This window comes from Arvicola amphibius, chromosome 9 (genome assembly GCF_903992535.2).
Source record: "Arvicola amphibius chromosome 9, mArvAmp1.2, whole genome shotgun sequence".
In the NCBI taxonomy this organism is placed as follows: Eukaryota; Metazoa; Chordata; class Mammalia; order Rodentia; family Cricetidae; genus Arvicola; species Arvicola amphibius.
Genome location: NC_052055.2, coordinates 19,256,656 through 19,270,786, shown reverse-complemented (window position 1 = coordinate 19,270,786; position 14,131 = coordinate 19,256,656). Strand labels below are relative to the sequence as shown.

At 44.4% G+C, this 14,131-nt stretch overlaps 1 protein-coding gene across 2 annotated transcripts in view; it reads left to right on the top strand.

Moving 5' to 3' along the window:
• Positions 1-13,758: 13,758 nt before the first annotated feature.
• Positions 13,759-14,131, top strand: part of Zhx1 (zinc fingers and homeoboxes 1) — a 32,528-nt gene continuing 32,155 nt past the window's right edge. For both annotated transcript variants that reach the window (XM_038341752.2, XM_038341753.2), the window contains exon 1: positions 13,759-14,063. The gene's annotated coding sequence lies outside the window, so the exon portion shown is untranslated. The remainder of the gene's footprint in view (positions 14,064-14,131) is intronic.

Sequence of the window (14,131 nt, the reverse complement as noted above, 5' to 3'; positions counted from 1 at the left end):
CATACACACAGACAGAATATTGTATACTAAATAAATAAATAAATTTCTTTTTTAAAAAAGAAGCTGGTAGAGCCAATGAGTGAGTGAATTAATCACTACAAAAAAAAGTCAAAACCCAGCTGTTTCTATACGTTGCTAATATGTAATCCATAAAGGAAGTTAGAAAATAATTCAGTTTGATTATTTTCCATGATAAAATACCTGAGAATAAAAATGGGAAGTATTTATTTTGTCTCGCCATTTTGAAGATTATAAGTAATGCTTAGTTGGCTTTGCTGCTGTAAGGCGTAGAGGAAAGCTGCTCACCCTAGTTAGTCATGAAGTAAAGCAGAGAACCTCAGATAGTGGTGTCCTAGTTTTGAAACCAACAACAGAGCTACATCCGAAAGCATCTGCTGAGGAAACATCCCTGAGGAGGAACAGACAAATCTATGGGAGAAGACTGATGTGGGATTCTCCTCTATGCTATGAATATGTTTTATTACCATTGGTTAATAAAGAAGCTGCTTCAGCCTATAGCAGGGCAGAATATAGCCAGGCTGGAAGAGATATACATGAGAGTAGGCGGAGTCAGGGAGATGTCATTTAGCTGCTGAAGGAGATAGGTGCCAGAACCCTTACCCATAGGCCAAAGCCTTATGGTCCACAGATTAATAAAAATGGTTAATTTAAGATGTTAGAGGTAGCTAGGACTATGCCTAAGCTATCAACCAAGCAGTTTTGTAATTAATACAAGTTTCTCTGTAATTATTCGGGTTGGACTGCTGGGACAAAAGAGCAGTCTACACCTACAGAGGACTGAAAGTCCAGAAGTCAAAATACCCAGTTAAATTACTTTAACAAAAAATGACCAAGTTTATGAGATGGGAAGAAAGATGTCCACATACAGAAGAATGAAACTGAATCCTTGCCTAATTTTCTGTAGAAACCAGGAGACAGAAAAGAAGCAGGCGTGAGCTAAGGAGCTAAAACTACAATTCTATGGTGACATCATTGAGTAGTAGATCATGATCTTTGACTCTACAGTCCACTCATGGGCACCTGAAGTGTTAGCAGCAGAGTTGAGAAAGTTTAACTTCAAAAATTTAAGACTTTGCATCAAACTTCAGACCACGTGCTTTATGTAAAGGAATTGTATGTCAACCCAATGGGTTGGATGTTCTTCCTAACCCCTGGCAGCCTAGGAGCACTGAGGAATATTCTAGAAGATATTCCTGAATTAGTCTTTTTTTTCTCAAGAGCACACTGGATTATGAATTTTTGGAAGTGACCAGGTCACAGTTGTTTACATCAAGTCTGAGTTGATTGATCTTAATCACTAACTGATAGGGTGTTCTCAAGACTTACTGAGAAATTATTCTTTTCTCTTGCTACTCTGTGGAAGAGTTATACTAGCTTCTGAGTTAATTCCGTCAAGATTCCCAGTAAGGATGCTGTAGGGTTAATTGATCTTATTTCATACTCCTGTTCAATACAGCACTCATGGACAGAACATTTTGTTGCTCAGGTGATACAACTGGAAGATTCTTGATCTTAATAGCTGTAAGTACAACTGTTTCTTCCACTGTAGCAAAATGTGGGTAAGGGACAAACATTGCAGCCAGTGACCTACAGAGGAAAGTGCCTGAGTTCTAGGAAAGCTGTTCCCTGGCTGTGAGCTGAGTGCATATGGAACCTGGGTTCCCATTTATAAAAGTCCACCTGGACCCCTCACTCATGATGACTTTAGAAGATCGCTGTTCAGACTTGTAATTGCATCTAGACTTCAGCAAGTGGCCTTCCTTTGTAATTCTCCAGTGGGTCTGTTATCCATAGGGAAATGTAATAAAGGCATATAAGGAACTATATTGAAACTTTCTGTTCTGTGAATTTAAGTCAAGGCCTCCCACATTCTAAGTGAGCACTCTTACTGCCGAGATGAGCGCACAGCCTGGAGACTGGTCTGGATGCTCAGTCTCTGGAACTCACTCATCATCTGTTCTTAGGAAGTAAAAGTGGGAAGATCCAGAGTCACTGAGTTCTTGAGCACATAGGACGAAGCGGATCAGGTGGACTAGACCAAAGCTGCCCTGGCAGAGTAACAGGCTGCACCACAAGAACCACGTGGAAGCAATCAAGCTTCTTTTTGAAGGAAAGTTTGGTAAGACCCACCTTGGAAACAGTACACGGTGAAGATTGTTCCAAAGTTGTAAAGGTTGGTCAGTAGGTAGGTAGTTGGTCTACTACTAGGGCTGTTGACAGTGGCAGAAAGGCTGCCGGTTTCTGGTCTCACCTGAATACTGGGGACATCTGGACTTTCTTAATGGGAGGCATCAGTGAGGAGTCTGATGCCTAAGTTTGCACCTTACTCGAGTCACCTCAAAATGCTCCCTTCCCCACCATCTTTGCCCTAATCTCTAGGACCTTCCTGGAGTGTTACATTCTTTGTCCAGAAGAAAACTTTTATGACCTGAATACCAGGGGAAATCCAGCAAGCTCTGGGTCACTGGGAAGTGTGTTTTGAAGAATACCCAGGTGCTGAGAAGTTCTTTCCTCTGCTGAGTTGCCATTGGACCTTTGCAGAAACTAGTTTTGATTGTTTCTGGACTCTCTTGTATTCTGTTGATCTACTTGACTGCTATAGCACTGTATTGGTTGCTGGGTTCAGTTCCCAGTACCCACAGGGTGGCTCACAACCAAATCTGACCTCCAAGAGTACCAGGCATGCATGTGGTATATATTCATTCATGCAGAAAAAAACACTCATACACATAAAAATTTTTAAATAGTATGTTTTATTAAACAGAGTGGGTTCTAGCTAACAGCCTTTTGAAAAGATATCAGATCATTTTTACTACACTTACAGAAACTGCCTCTACTAAATGTGTTATTCTAAGGCTATGAAAAGGCCAGTTACTGGCTGGCTTTGCTTATATTTGTTTTTATTGTAAGCATTCTCATGAATTTGAAACCTAGTCAATTAACCCAATTAATCCTTTACATTGCCATTCGGCAAAATGACCGCAGGAAGGACTGGAAGATTTGAGGTGGTCTTCCCCCTATCTCTGAGAACAAGAACAAAATTCAGAGGAATTCTATATTTAACCATAAATAGTGGTGAAGGCAGACAGCAGCCGTCAGCCTACTTCCTGGGTCAGAAACAGATGGGTTTTATTTGGTTTGTGATTCTTAGGTTGCAAGTTAACAGAAATTCTTTTATGCTAACTTTAGTCAAAAGCCTCATTTGTTGCTGTTGTTTGTTTTTCAAGACAGGGTTTCTCTGTGTTGCTTTGGAGCCTGTCCTGGAACTAGCTCTCTTGTAGACCAAGCTGGCCTCGAATTTACAGAGATCCACCTGCCTCTGCCTCCTGAGTGCTGGGATTAAAGGTGTGTGCCGCCACTGCCCAGTGAAAGGCCCATTTTTGAGAAGGTGGTTGGAAAACCCAGAATGTAGTGTAAGAGAACCAGGGATCTTCCAAGTCATTGGCAGTTCTTTTTTTTTTTTTAATTGGCTATTTGTTTTGGTTTTTTTTACATATTTATTTATTTATTATGTATACAATATTCTGTCTGTGTGTATGTCTGCAAGCCAGAAGAGGGCACCAGACCTCATTACAGATGGTTGTGAGCAACCATGTGGTTGCTGGGAATTGAACTCAGGACCTTTGGAAGAGCAGGCAATGCTCTTAACCTTTGAGCCATCTCTCCAGCCCTCATTGGCAGTTCTTAAAATAGTTGTCATGAGTGTGACTCAACAGAGCCAAGTCACGAGGTTTGGTGAGTCTCTATTGTAAACTGAAAGCCCTGCGTACCTCAGGGCCCAGTTGGTAGAGTATGTGCTTAGCATAAATGGAGTCCTGGGTTCAATCCCTAGCATTGTATGCACCTGCCACAGTGGCACACACCTGTAATTCCAGCACTTGGGAGGTAGTAAGGGCATTAAAATTTCAAGGTCATTCTCTGAGTACTGAAGTCAGCAGGGACAATCAATCAAATCCTATCTCAATCAATCAATAGCTCCCCACACCCAAAAATGCCCATGTTCACTTAACCTCAGTGGAGAGGCCAATGTTACATCATTTAGTCTGTTCTGTGTGAAACTCAGATTATAAGAAAATGTGAACCCAGAAGTCAACCCGGGTTTTCTGTCACCAAAAACAAAGCCACAATTTACCAACACCATCTTTAACGTGCATCTGGGTCGCCTCTGTAATACACACAGTGAAGTCTCACCTCATCTATGGTCTACAGCCCATCTATTGATCTTCACAAAATCCCACAAGGATTAGAGGGTAGATTCTAATACCATTTCCTCTTTACAAATAAGGAAACAGGCTTAGCTTAAGTCATTTGGGCATTGTCAGACAAAAGAGGAAGAAGCAAGACTCAAACCTAGGCCTGTGTGACTTGAAACCCCCCTTCTTCCTCTTCCTCCTCTTCTTTTCCTCCTTTTCTTTTTTCCTTCTTAAAATTTTGGGTGTATGGGTGTACATGTGTACAGTGCCCCCCAGAGGCCAAGAGGGTGTCAGCTACCTTAGAACCAGAGCTGCAGATGGCTGAGAGTCACACTGAGGGTGCTGGGAATGGACCAGGACCTCTGAAAGAGGAGCCAGTGCCGCTAGCTGCTGAGTCAGAGCTCCAGTCTTGTTTCACTCTGCGGCCATGCTGGGATTCGAACCTTGTAAGGAAGGTGCTCTACCACAGAGCCACGTCATCCTCAGCAAAACCCACTTTCTTAATCATGTCTCTTAAATAGATACTGTACATTACCCCCATTCCCCAGGACCCACCATCGCCCTTTGGCGGTCAGCATTCTAGGATGGGTCAACATCAACCTCAAGCACTGGGAGCCTGCCACCTGGAGTAGACTGGGTGCCAGGAGGCCACACCATTGTGAATGCATGCTGTATTTACAGAGAAGCCTTGTCTCCTGCTTTGGATAGGTCTGAGTGCCATCTTCTCTGGAGCTTCTCCAAGCTCAAACGCTACTGGAAGTTTCCTTTTCCTGTGTCACCTCTCCCTTAGAGGTGCGTCACCTACCAAAGAAACCGCTTACTTTTTGCAATCCTTTGCTTAGGGCTGTTTTAGGAAGAGCCTGACCTAGGCTACTCCATTTATGGAAGTTGAAAGATACTAAGTATCTAATAAGAGCTACAATGTTTTTATTTATATACCTCAGGTTTTGGTGTATTTGTTACTTTTGTGTCTCTATGAACAAAATATCTCACAGAAACAACGGAGGGAAGATTTATCCTGAGCCACTGTTTCAAAGGATTCCATCTGTACATGGTTGCTGAGTCCTGTGTCTTTGAGTCAAGCATCAGAGCAGGCGGAGAAATTAATAGGGTGGCTATCCACATCACAGCACAGCAAAGAGCAAACAGACAGAGGGATCCAGGAAGTGGCAGGGGGGTGGGGTGGGAGGGTGGGGGTGCGAGCAGGGGGTACAGCATGCCTCAAGAATTGACTTCTATTGACTAGTTCAAGCTAGATCCCAGCTCTCAAAGCCCCCTGACCTTCCAGATTCAAACCATAACACTTGGCTGTTGAACTTCACAAACCAGCATTGTTTTCTTCCATTTTCAAATTTCTTCCCATTGTAAAAATTGTTTTGTTTTATAATCATAGCCTGCTTTAAAACAAAGACAAACGTGTTTAAGATAAATAATTTTAACGCGCAAAGGTTGGAAATGAAACTGCTTATGTTTGAGTAACCAACTTTGCCAGCGTCGTTGCTCTGGCTGGGAATCAGAGAACAACACTTAGCATGCAGCAAGGGGGTCCTTGGAAGACTTCTTTCTTCAGAGCTCCTGCCCAATCAAAACGATTTCAAAGTGGTGGGACGAAAATGCTTCACGGATCAAAGTGAGCCGGATGTGGATGCCCTGGACATGTGGACATTGTGAGCTACAAACATGAGCTTTAAAAGCCCATTGTGGGACTAGGGGTAGGAAAAAAAGGACCGTAGCAATAGATAATGTATTCATGAAATAATTTGCAAACTGATTACGTGTGATGAATCCTAATTATAGCTATTTACTGGGGTGAATATTTAGGAAAATCAGAGTCTTGAAAAAAAGACAAGCTTTTGCTTTAATTATTTAGGAAGAAAATAAGTTACCCTCAATCTTATGTTCTGTAATTAATTTCTTCACTCAGTTTAATACGCTTTATATTTAGGACCACAGCATATGTGTTTTTCTGTTTCTTAAAATTTTCCAGGCTCCCCACCTCACTAGGAAAAATGTAAATTACCGCTCTCACATGAGTTCTGTGGTTCCAACTGAACCTTCACCTCACAGCTGTGGTATGAAATATAATCACTAGCATGCCATTCTATCCCAGAAGGCCCTGTCTTTATCTCCTTAGCCCAGGTAGTCTTGCACGAGAAAAAACAGATAACCTAACACTTTCTTTCGTTAAAAATAGCCAACCTGGAAATATAATGAAATGCTCGTAGTTTGGGAGAAAGGGAAAATATAAACAAACCCTCTGCTCTGTGTTTTGTTGTTGCTTTTTTTAAAATTTGTTTTTATTTCAGGTACACTCCTTTGCTTGCATGTATATCTGTGTGAAGATATCAGATCACCTGAAATAACACACAGCATCTGTATTCCTTTTTACACCAAAGAAATCAGAATAATTGGTTAGAAGTGGGGATAGAATGCAGATGTTTGTTTTTAAGCATCAGGTGTTTTATTGTCTTAAGTAGGGTTGAAAAAATGCTGACATAAGCTATAAAATGCAATTTGATTTTATATAATTTCAAACATTTGTTCCTATAGTTGAATTGATCTTTTTGAAGAGGGCAATCTGTTTTTATTGTCCTTTATAGTCTAGGAATGTAGCTCAATGGTAGGCTTCTTGCTTAGCATGGATGAAACCCTAAGTTCAGCCCCTAGCACTGAAAAAAAAAGTTAGTCCAATCAGCTACAGCAAGAGGAACAGGCAATCTTGGGGAGAAAAGGAAGGTTTGTGTGGGCATCGAGGATGCGCGCAAGCATGGGAAGTTTTGGAAGATAGCTGCAAAGTCAGCTATGCAACAGCTCAGCCTCCTCTCATATTGGAAATTGCCTTACTGTCAAATCGTAAAAAGAAAAGTAAAAACAAAACCAAACAAACAGCTTTTTTTTTTTTCTTGCCAGGCAGTGCTGGCAAATGCCTGTAATCCCAGTACTCAGGAGGCAGAGGTTGGTGGATCTAGCATGGTCTACAGAGCAAGATCCACCTACCTCTGCCTCTCTGACTCTGCTAGAGTCTGCCTTAATGCTTAAACCAAGAGTGTATGATAGCCTGCGGAGTGAAGAGCTTGTAGCAGAGGAGGTTGTCTACTTCCTGACAGCTAAGAAGCCAGAGAGAGACAGCAGTAAGGCCGTAGTGACCGGACTCCTCCTCCGGCTAGCCCATTCAGCTATGATTTCATCGATGGATGAAACCCTAAGTTCATGTTAATGTTTTCCTGGTCCAGTTGCCTCTCAATAGTGCCACCAAATGGGGAAAACGGAAACCTCATAACCAAGTCATAACACTGGGCCATGATCTAGAGGGTTTTTGTTTTGTGTAGCACGTGCACATGTGTGTGAAGGTCAGAGGTCAACAACGAGTGTATTCCACTGCACTCCACCTTGTTTTGTGAGACAGTCTCTCACTGTGTCCAGAGCTGTCTAATTTGGCTAGACGCGCTAGCCAGGGACTTAGTCTCTATCTCCTGTGTCCTCCCCACCAAGTACCTAAAGGTCCAGGTTATGTTATAAATCTGAACTCAGGTCCTCTAAGCTAGTACTTTACTGACTGAGCTACTGTCCCAGCCATTTAGAGGAGTCTTTATTTGTCTGTGGTATTCGTTTGTTTTTTGAGTCAGGGTTTTCTGACTGTTTTGAAATATGCTTTTTTTTAAAGATTTATTTATTTATTATGTATACAGTGCTCTGTCTACATATATGCTGGCAGGCCAGAAGAGGGCACCAGATCTCAGTACAGATGGTTGTGAGTCACCATGTGATTGCTGGGAATTGAACTCAGGACCTCTGGAAGAACAGGCTGTGCTCTTAACCATTGAGCCATCTCTCCAGTCCTGATATTTGCCTAGTAGACCAGGCTGGTGTCCATCTCAAGGATCCACCAGTCTCTGCCTCCTGAATACTGGCCTGAAAGTTGTGTGCCACCGTGTCAGGTTTGTGGAGGAGTCTTAAAAGGGATTAAGAGAGGAGAGTTTAGAAAGGACATGAGAGAGCTTGGCCCCTGACTTGAGCTAGCTCATATGGCCGTTCATCCTTCATACCTACAGGACCATCAGCTAGAAGGAAACCAAGGGAAGCATGGTCAGTATCTTTCCCCCAAGGGAAGACATGCTGGCCTCCTTTCCTCTTGTCCTGCAGATCCTCGAGACCATCCAGCTTGAGAGGCCTTAGAGGACGTTAGCATCAACATGACTAATGTTTTCTGAGATGTTAGGATAAACCCGGCCCTTTGCACAATCTGTCAACCCTTCAAGACAGAATAGATCCGTCAGTTGTAGCGCTATCTTAATTTTGCACATGAGTAGAAACAAACAAAGACAAGAAGTCTGACTTGATCTCGGTGTGCGGTACATTTGATGACAAAAATAGATATATTAGACCTTTATTCTTGCAGTGTAGCTGTGCAGCTATACTTACTAAGAGGTGGAATCCGGGCTGGCCTATGACTGGGGATGATGGCCAGGAGGAGGAGGCATAAGCCACCTTCAAGAGACTCTGAACCCTGCTTCTTGCTTATTTGGGCTCCTATGACTGCATGGAAATGAGTCTAAGCTATGCTATTGCATAATTAGTCATACCTGTGACCACTGCTAGTGTGACTGAGGCCATTCTAGATGTACCTCCAAGTCACACAAATGCAGTCTTCTCAGACTGAACAATCCCTCAGACAACCTACCTGCTCACTGCAGAGGCAGGAGCAGAGACCATCCACCAAGATCACTCAGACCCGGTCCAGGTAAGCAAACTATTCAGCTGTCCCCCAGTCTAGTGAGTTAAAGACCCTTTGGTATTCTCAGCGCAGTGCTGGGATCGCGCTCAGGGGCTTGTGCCTTCTGGACAAGCACTCTACCCTAAGCTGTCTCCCACACCCCTTGCTTGGTCTTTTCAGCAGCTTGCTTTGGTGAGTTAGTTATGCAGCAACAGTTGGATATAGTTAGGAAGTGGTGGAGGCTTTAGGCACTTGAACAGTAACCATTTTGACTTTAATGACCATGCATTTCTTTCTAGCCGGTGTATACTGGACTTGAACTATGCAGCTGCTGCCTTCTTCGGAGCTGTGTGTACAATGTTAGGTTGTAGGACGCATCAGAATGGATTCAGATTCCAGTTTATTTAATCGTGGGCATTTTAACTTCTCCCAACATCAGCTTTCCCATATGCTGACTGCAAAAGGCACCATCTACCTCACAGACATCCATCCAGAACTTAAAGTGAGACAACACATCAAAAACACCCAGAATTTATCAAGCTGTGAGATTTCATGTGAAATGCAAGTCTGCAACTGCTAGAAAGTTCTCGGCAATAAGTAGAGTTTCCTTTCTAATGCTGACCCCCTCATCACTGAGAATTTTAGGGTTGGGTTTTTCTACTCAGAGGTGGTAACTTTTTGTATCTTGTATTCTTCAGGTGTTTCTTTTTTTTTTTTTTTTTTTTTTTTGGTTTTTCGAGACAGGGTTTCTCTGTGGCTTTGGAGCCTGTCCTGGAACTAGCTCTTGTAGACCAGGCTGGTCTCGAACTCACAGAGATCCGCCTGCCTCTGCCTCCCGAGTGCTGGGATTAAAGGCGTGCGCCACCACCGCCCGGCTTTCAGGTGTTTCTATAAGAACACAGTAACTGTTCTGTTAATCATGAGCATTTAGACCAATATTTCTTTTATTGTTATTATTATTATTTTATATGTGTATGAGTGTTTTGAATGCATGCATATCTGTACACCACATGTATGCCTGGTGCCTGTGGAGGCTATAAGAAGGTATTAGATCCCCTGGATCTGGAGACACAGATGATTTTGAGTCACCAGATGGGTGCTGAGAATTGAGCTTAGGTCCTCTGGAAGGTAGGTACTCTTAACCACTGAGCTCTCTCCCTAGCCCCTAGACCAATATTTATTAACATGAAGCCTTAGTTCAATTATATAAAAGTTACCACAGCTGCATGTCAAAAGCAAATTCACAACCTCATTTGAGAGCCACTAAATTTTCATTTTGTATCAGGAGTAGAGTGCATATGATAATTTTTTTAAGTAAAGTGTCCTAATCATATTCATGAACCCTAATATTTAAGAACTGCTACTTGGCATCCTCTGCTAAGAATTTAAAACAGAGAATCATTGTACTTCCTAGCTCCTAATTGTATCGTTTCCCTAAGGCTGTGTCTTAAGCTTTTAAATTTTTGTTTCTTTTTAAGACATGCTCTGGTCTGGCCTAGGAGCTACAGCTTACATTGTAGACCAGACTGGAATCACAGGCATGAACTACCATGCCCGGTTCTAAGATTTTAGACACACAAACACACACACACACACACACACACATACACTACACTGCAGGAAGACAGGAAGAAAGCTTATTTCCTGACCTTTAATTATTAGTGGCTCCAGGAAGACGCTCTAACACCATATTAAATGATGTGTAGTGTAGTTTCTTTTTTCAGTAGCCATGAATATTTCCACAGATTTAAAAAAAAGTTGCTGTTTTTCAAGCCAGGTGTGGTGGCACACACCTTTAATCCCAGCACTCGGAGGCAGAGTTAGACGGATCTCTGTGAGTTCAAGGCCAGCCTAATCTACCTAATGAGTTCCCAGACGGCTGACCCTGCCTCACCCCCCCCCCAAAAAAAAAAAAAGCAAAAACAAAAAAACCACTACCATTTTGTTTTTCAGGTCTGCTCATTTCTACTGCTATTACCATAGGCTTATTATTTACCTGGAACATGCAGTTGAAGGAACAGGAAAGGACTTGGCCTAAACTGACTTTGAAAGTGTGTTCAGGGGAGCAACATTCAGCATGACCAATTTTATTCACCTTCTGAACTAGCCATCAGAGAATTGCAGGAACTTTTTGTAAGGGCAGATTTCTCAGGCTGCCCTAACTGTAATAAAATGTTTAAAATATCTTAGTTTGATGTCTTTTTGGCCTATTTCACGGTATCATGTTTGAAAACCGGCTTTTTCACAAAAGGAAGAAGAAAGAAGGGAGCAAACAACAGAACAGAAGGAAGTGTCTAGTCTACCCCAACAGAGCTGCTGGAAGCCTGCTCGTGGAGATCAGCCGGGTACTTGCCTCTTTTTATTCAAAGTGCTTTATTTCCTACTAACACTGTTGCCACTGTTCCAAAGGTGGCAGAGGCTCTGAAGAGCAAAGTGGCCGTGCTTTTAAAACCCTCTGAATGACTTCTCATCTCTAACAGCCCTGAAGTTTCGTCATGCCACTCTGTATATGACAAACTGCCAGGCTTATGCATAAAAACCCCAGACTTCTCACTGTGCCAAACCATGGGTAAAACTTACTTCTGGAGCTGCGCAGCTGTTAAAATCCGTCATATTTACAATTTTTATAAATGAGTTTATTTTAATAAAAACAAGTTACTCTGTAAGTATGGTCTCTAGACAGATTTATGTGGGCTGGCACAATCTGCTATGGAAACATATATGCATATTGCTTAAGTCTGCAACCTTTTTTTTCCCAAGTGCTGGTAACAGTCTTGCTTTGTGCAAGGATGCCAGATCATTGGCAGCACGTCAGCAAGGGATACTGTTCCCAGCACTGTGCCATTGAAATTGTTTCCCTGGACAGAAGTGCCCGAGTGGGAGTGACCTTAAATTGGGAGGCTTCTGGACTGTTGGCTTTAGGGAATGAAGCAGGCTGACTGCTTTAGAGAGAAAGACTGAGACTATAAATTGGTGTTAAAAAGGAGGACTAAGAAAACTGGGGTGGGGGATTAGGGAAGAGAGGTGAAGACCATATGTCTCCACTGCCTCTGTTTCTCCCTCTTCTCGCTTTTCTCTTTGATGTGTTTTATGAGCATGTTTGTGCTTAGCGTCTAGTCTGTGAGAGCGCCTGGAAGCCAGAACACAGCCTTCCGGATCCATGGTTTCCATATCTACGATTCAACCAACTGTGGATCCAAAATGTTCCGAAAAAATGCTGCGTCTCTGCTGACTGCGCCGACTTTTCTCCTCGTCACGGCATGCTAACCTGTTACAGCAGGATAGCTCTTTGCCTGGCATCCACATCGTGTAGTAGAGATGACGTAAGCAACACGGAGGGCACGCACACGGATTATATGCAAATGCCACAATTGTTTACCTAAGGGGCTTGAACAAACCCTCGATTTTGGTATCCTGGAAGGTTCCAGAACAGCCCCTTTTAGGTACCAGAGGACAACTGGATGGCCTAACTCAGCTTCACGTTTTCTTCTACAGTGCCCGACACATGTAGTGCTCAAAAAGGCAGTGGTTAAATGTGTGAACAAAAGAATGAATTTCTGTATTTGAAATATTTCTTCGCTCAGAGTTAAATACTAAGCTGGGATTCTCAGTGGACCTGGAACTGTCTCTGGGTGAGAACAAACTGTGTGTGTGTGTGTGTGTGTGTGTGAGAGAGAGAGAGAGAGAGAGAGAGAGAGAGAGAGAGAGAGAGAGAGAGAGACTTTTTGTCTTGTATTTTTCTTATTATGGATAAGAGCATTTAAACACATTGTGGAGTGTATATAAACTACTTCCTATTTTTGCTCTTATTAAAAAATTACATTGATTTGTTAAATCATTTCTATAAGATGTTTACATTCTAAATTTAGTTCCAAGAAGCTAAAGTGCCGTTAAATTGTTTTAGAGTAGGACGGGCTTGAGTACCTCTGCTGGTGAGATCATTAAGCCTCCGTGTAGGCAAGTTTTAGAATGTTAGGATGCAACTAAATATTGTGCACGTCGATTTGAGCAGCCACGCCTTCCCTTCAAGCAACTGCAGACTGCAGATCTTAGGATTGGTGTGACTTGGTGGAGTCCCTCTAATAAGGCACAAAGGGGTCCATGATTGGGATGAGGGTGGGGACTAAACATCCAGGCGCCAAAGAGTTCTCTTATGTCCGGGCCGTGAATACACTCTGAGTGCGTGTTTTCTTTTTGCCTTCCTTTGTATATTCATTTTAACAATGAAGAGAAGAGGAGGTGGGGAATATGATGAGATCCTCAGCTGGCCACGCTGTAGGGCTGGTGCCCACCGAGAGCTCGGCATCAGTGAGTGAGAGACTCGCAGCAGGAGGACGTGGGACTGCGGCAGGAGGCAGAGGCGGGAGGCTCCAAGCGGGGCCACACTCAACTTTTCCCGTCCGAAGCTGGAGCTGTGGCTCCTGCTGGACTCGGGAGAGAAGAGGCGGAGCCACAGCTGACAGGAGCGCGGGACTGTTGACAGCGGGAGGGGGCGCGGCTGGAATGCAGAGGGACACGCCCGGGGGGGCGGAGAGAGCGATAGTGGGCGTGGCGTCTAGGGGGTGGGACCGTGGGAGTCTGGTTCCCGGGGTTTCCGAAGGCCGAGGCCGTTTCAATGGAAGAAAGTGACAAGAGGTCGCGGGAGGCGGGAGCCAGCTCCTGACGACAGCGGGCGGAGCAACTGCCTGCGAGGGGAGGGGCCAGAAGGCGAGGCTTCTCCCGGCTGGGCGTGGCTTCTACGGACGGAGGCGTGGTCCCCCTGACAGGGGGCGTGGCTCTCCCTGACAGAGGGCGGGGCGGCGCACACCTCCCGCAGCGCCGGGCTCTGGGGGAGCGGCCTGGGTCGCATCCCAGAGGAGCGGCGGAGTCCTCGAGTGGGGAGCCGGCTCGCCCCGCCTCGGCTGGCTCCTCCTTGCGGCCCGGGGAGGCCCAGGGACGAGAGTATCCCTCGCACCCTGGCTCGAGAGCGTCTTGCTCCTGCTAGGCGGCAGAGCTCCTGGGGCCCCCCGCGCGAGGGCCCTCCGAGTGGTTCCGGGGTTAGGGTTCACGGGTCAGAGTTGACTCCCTGAAAAGTGCAGTCGCTCTGAAATGCAAGATGGCGGCGGCGAGGCGCTGAGGCGCGGCGGCCCCTGCAGGTAGCTGCGCGAGTCGGCTGGGTACTGGGGCCGCGGGCGCGGGGCTGCGGGTGGAAGCCGAGCTGGAG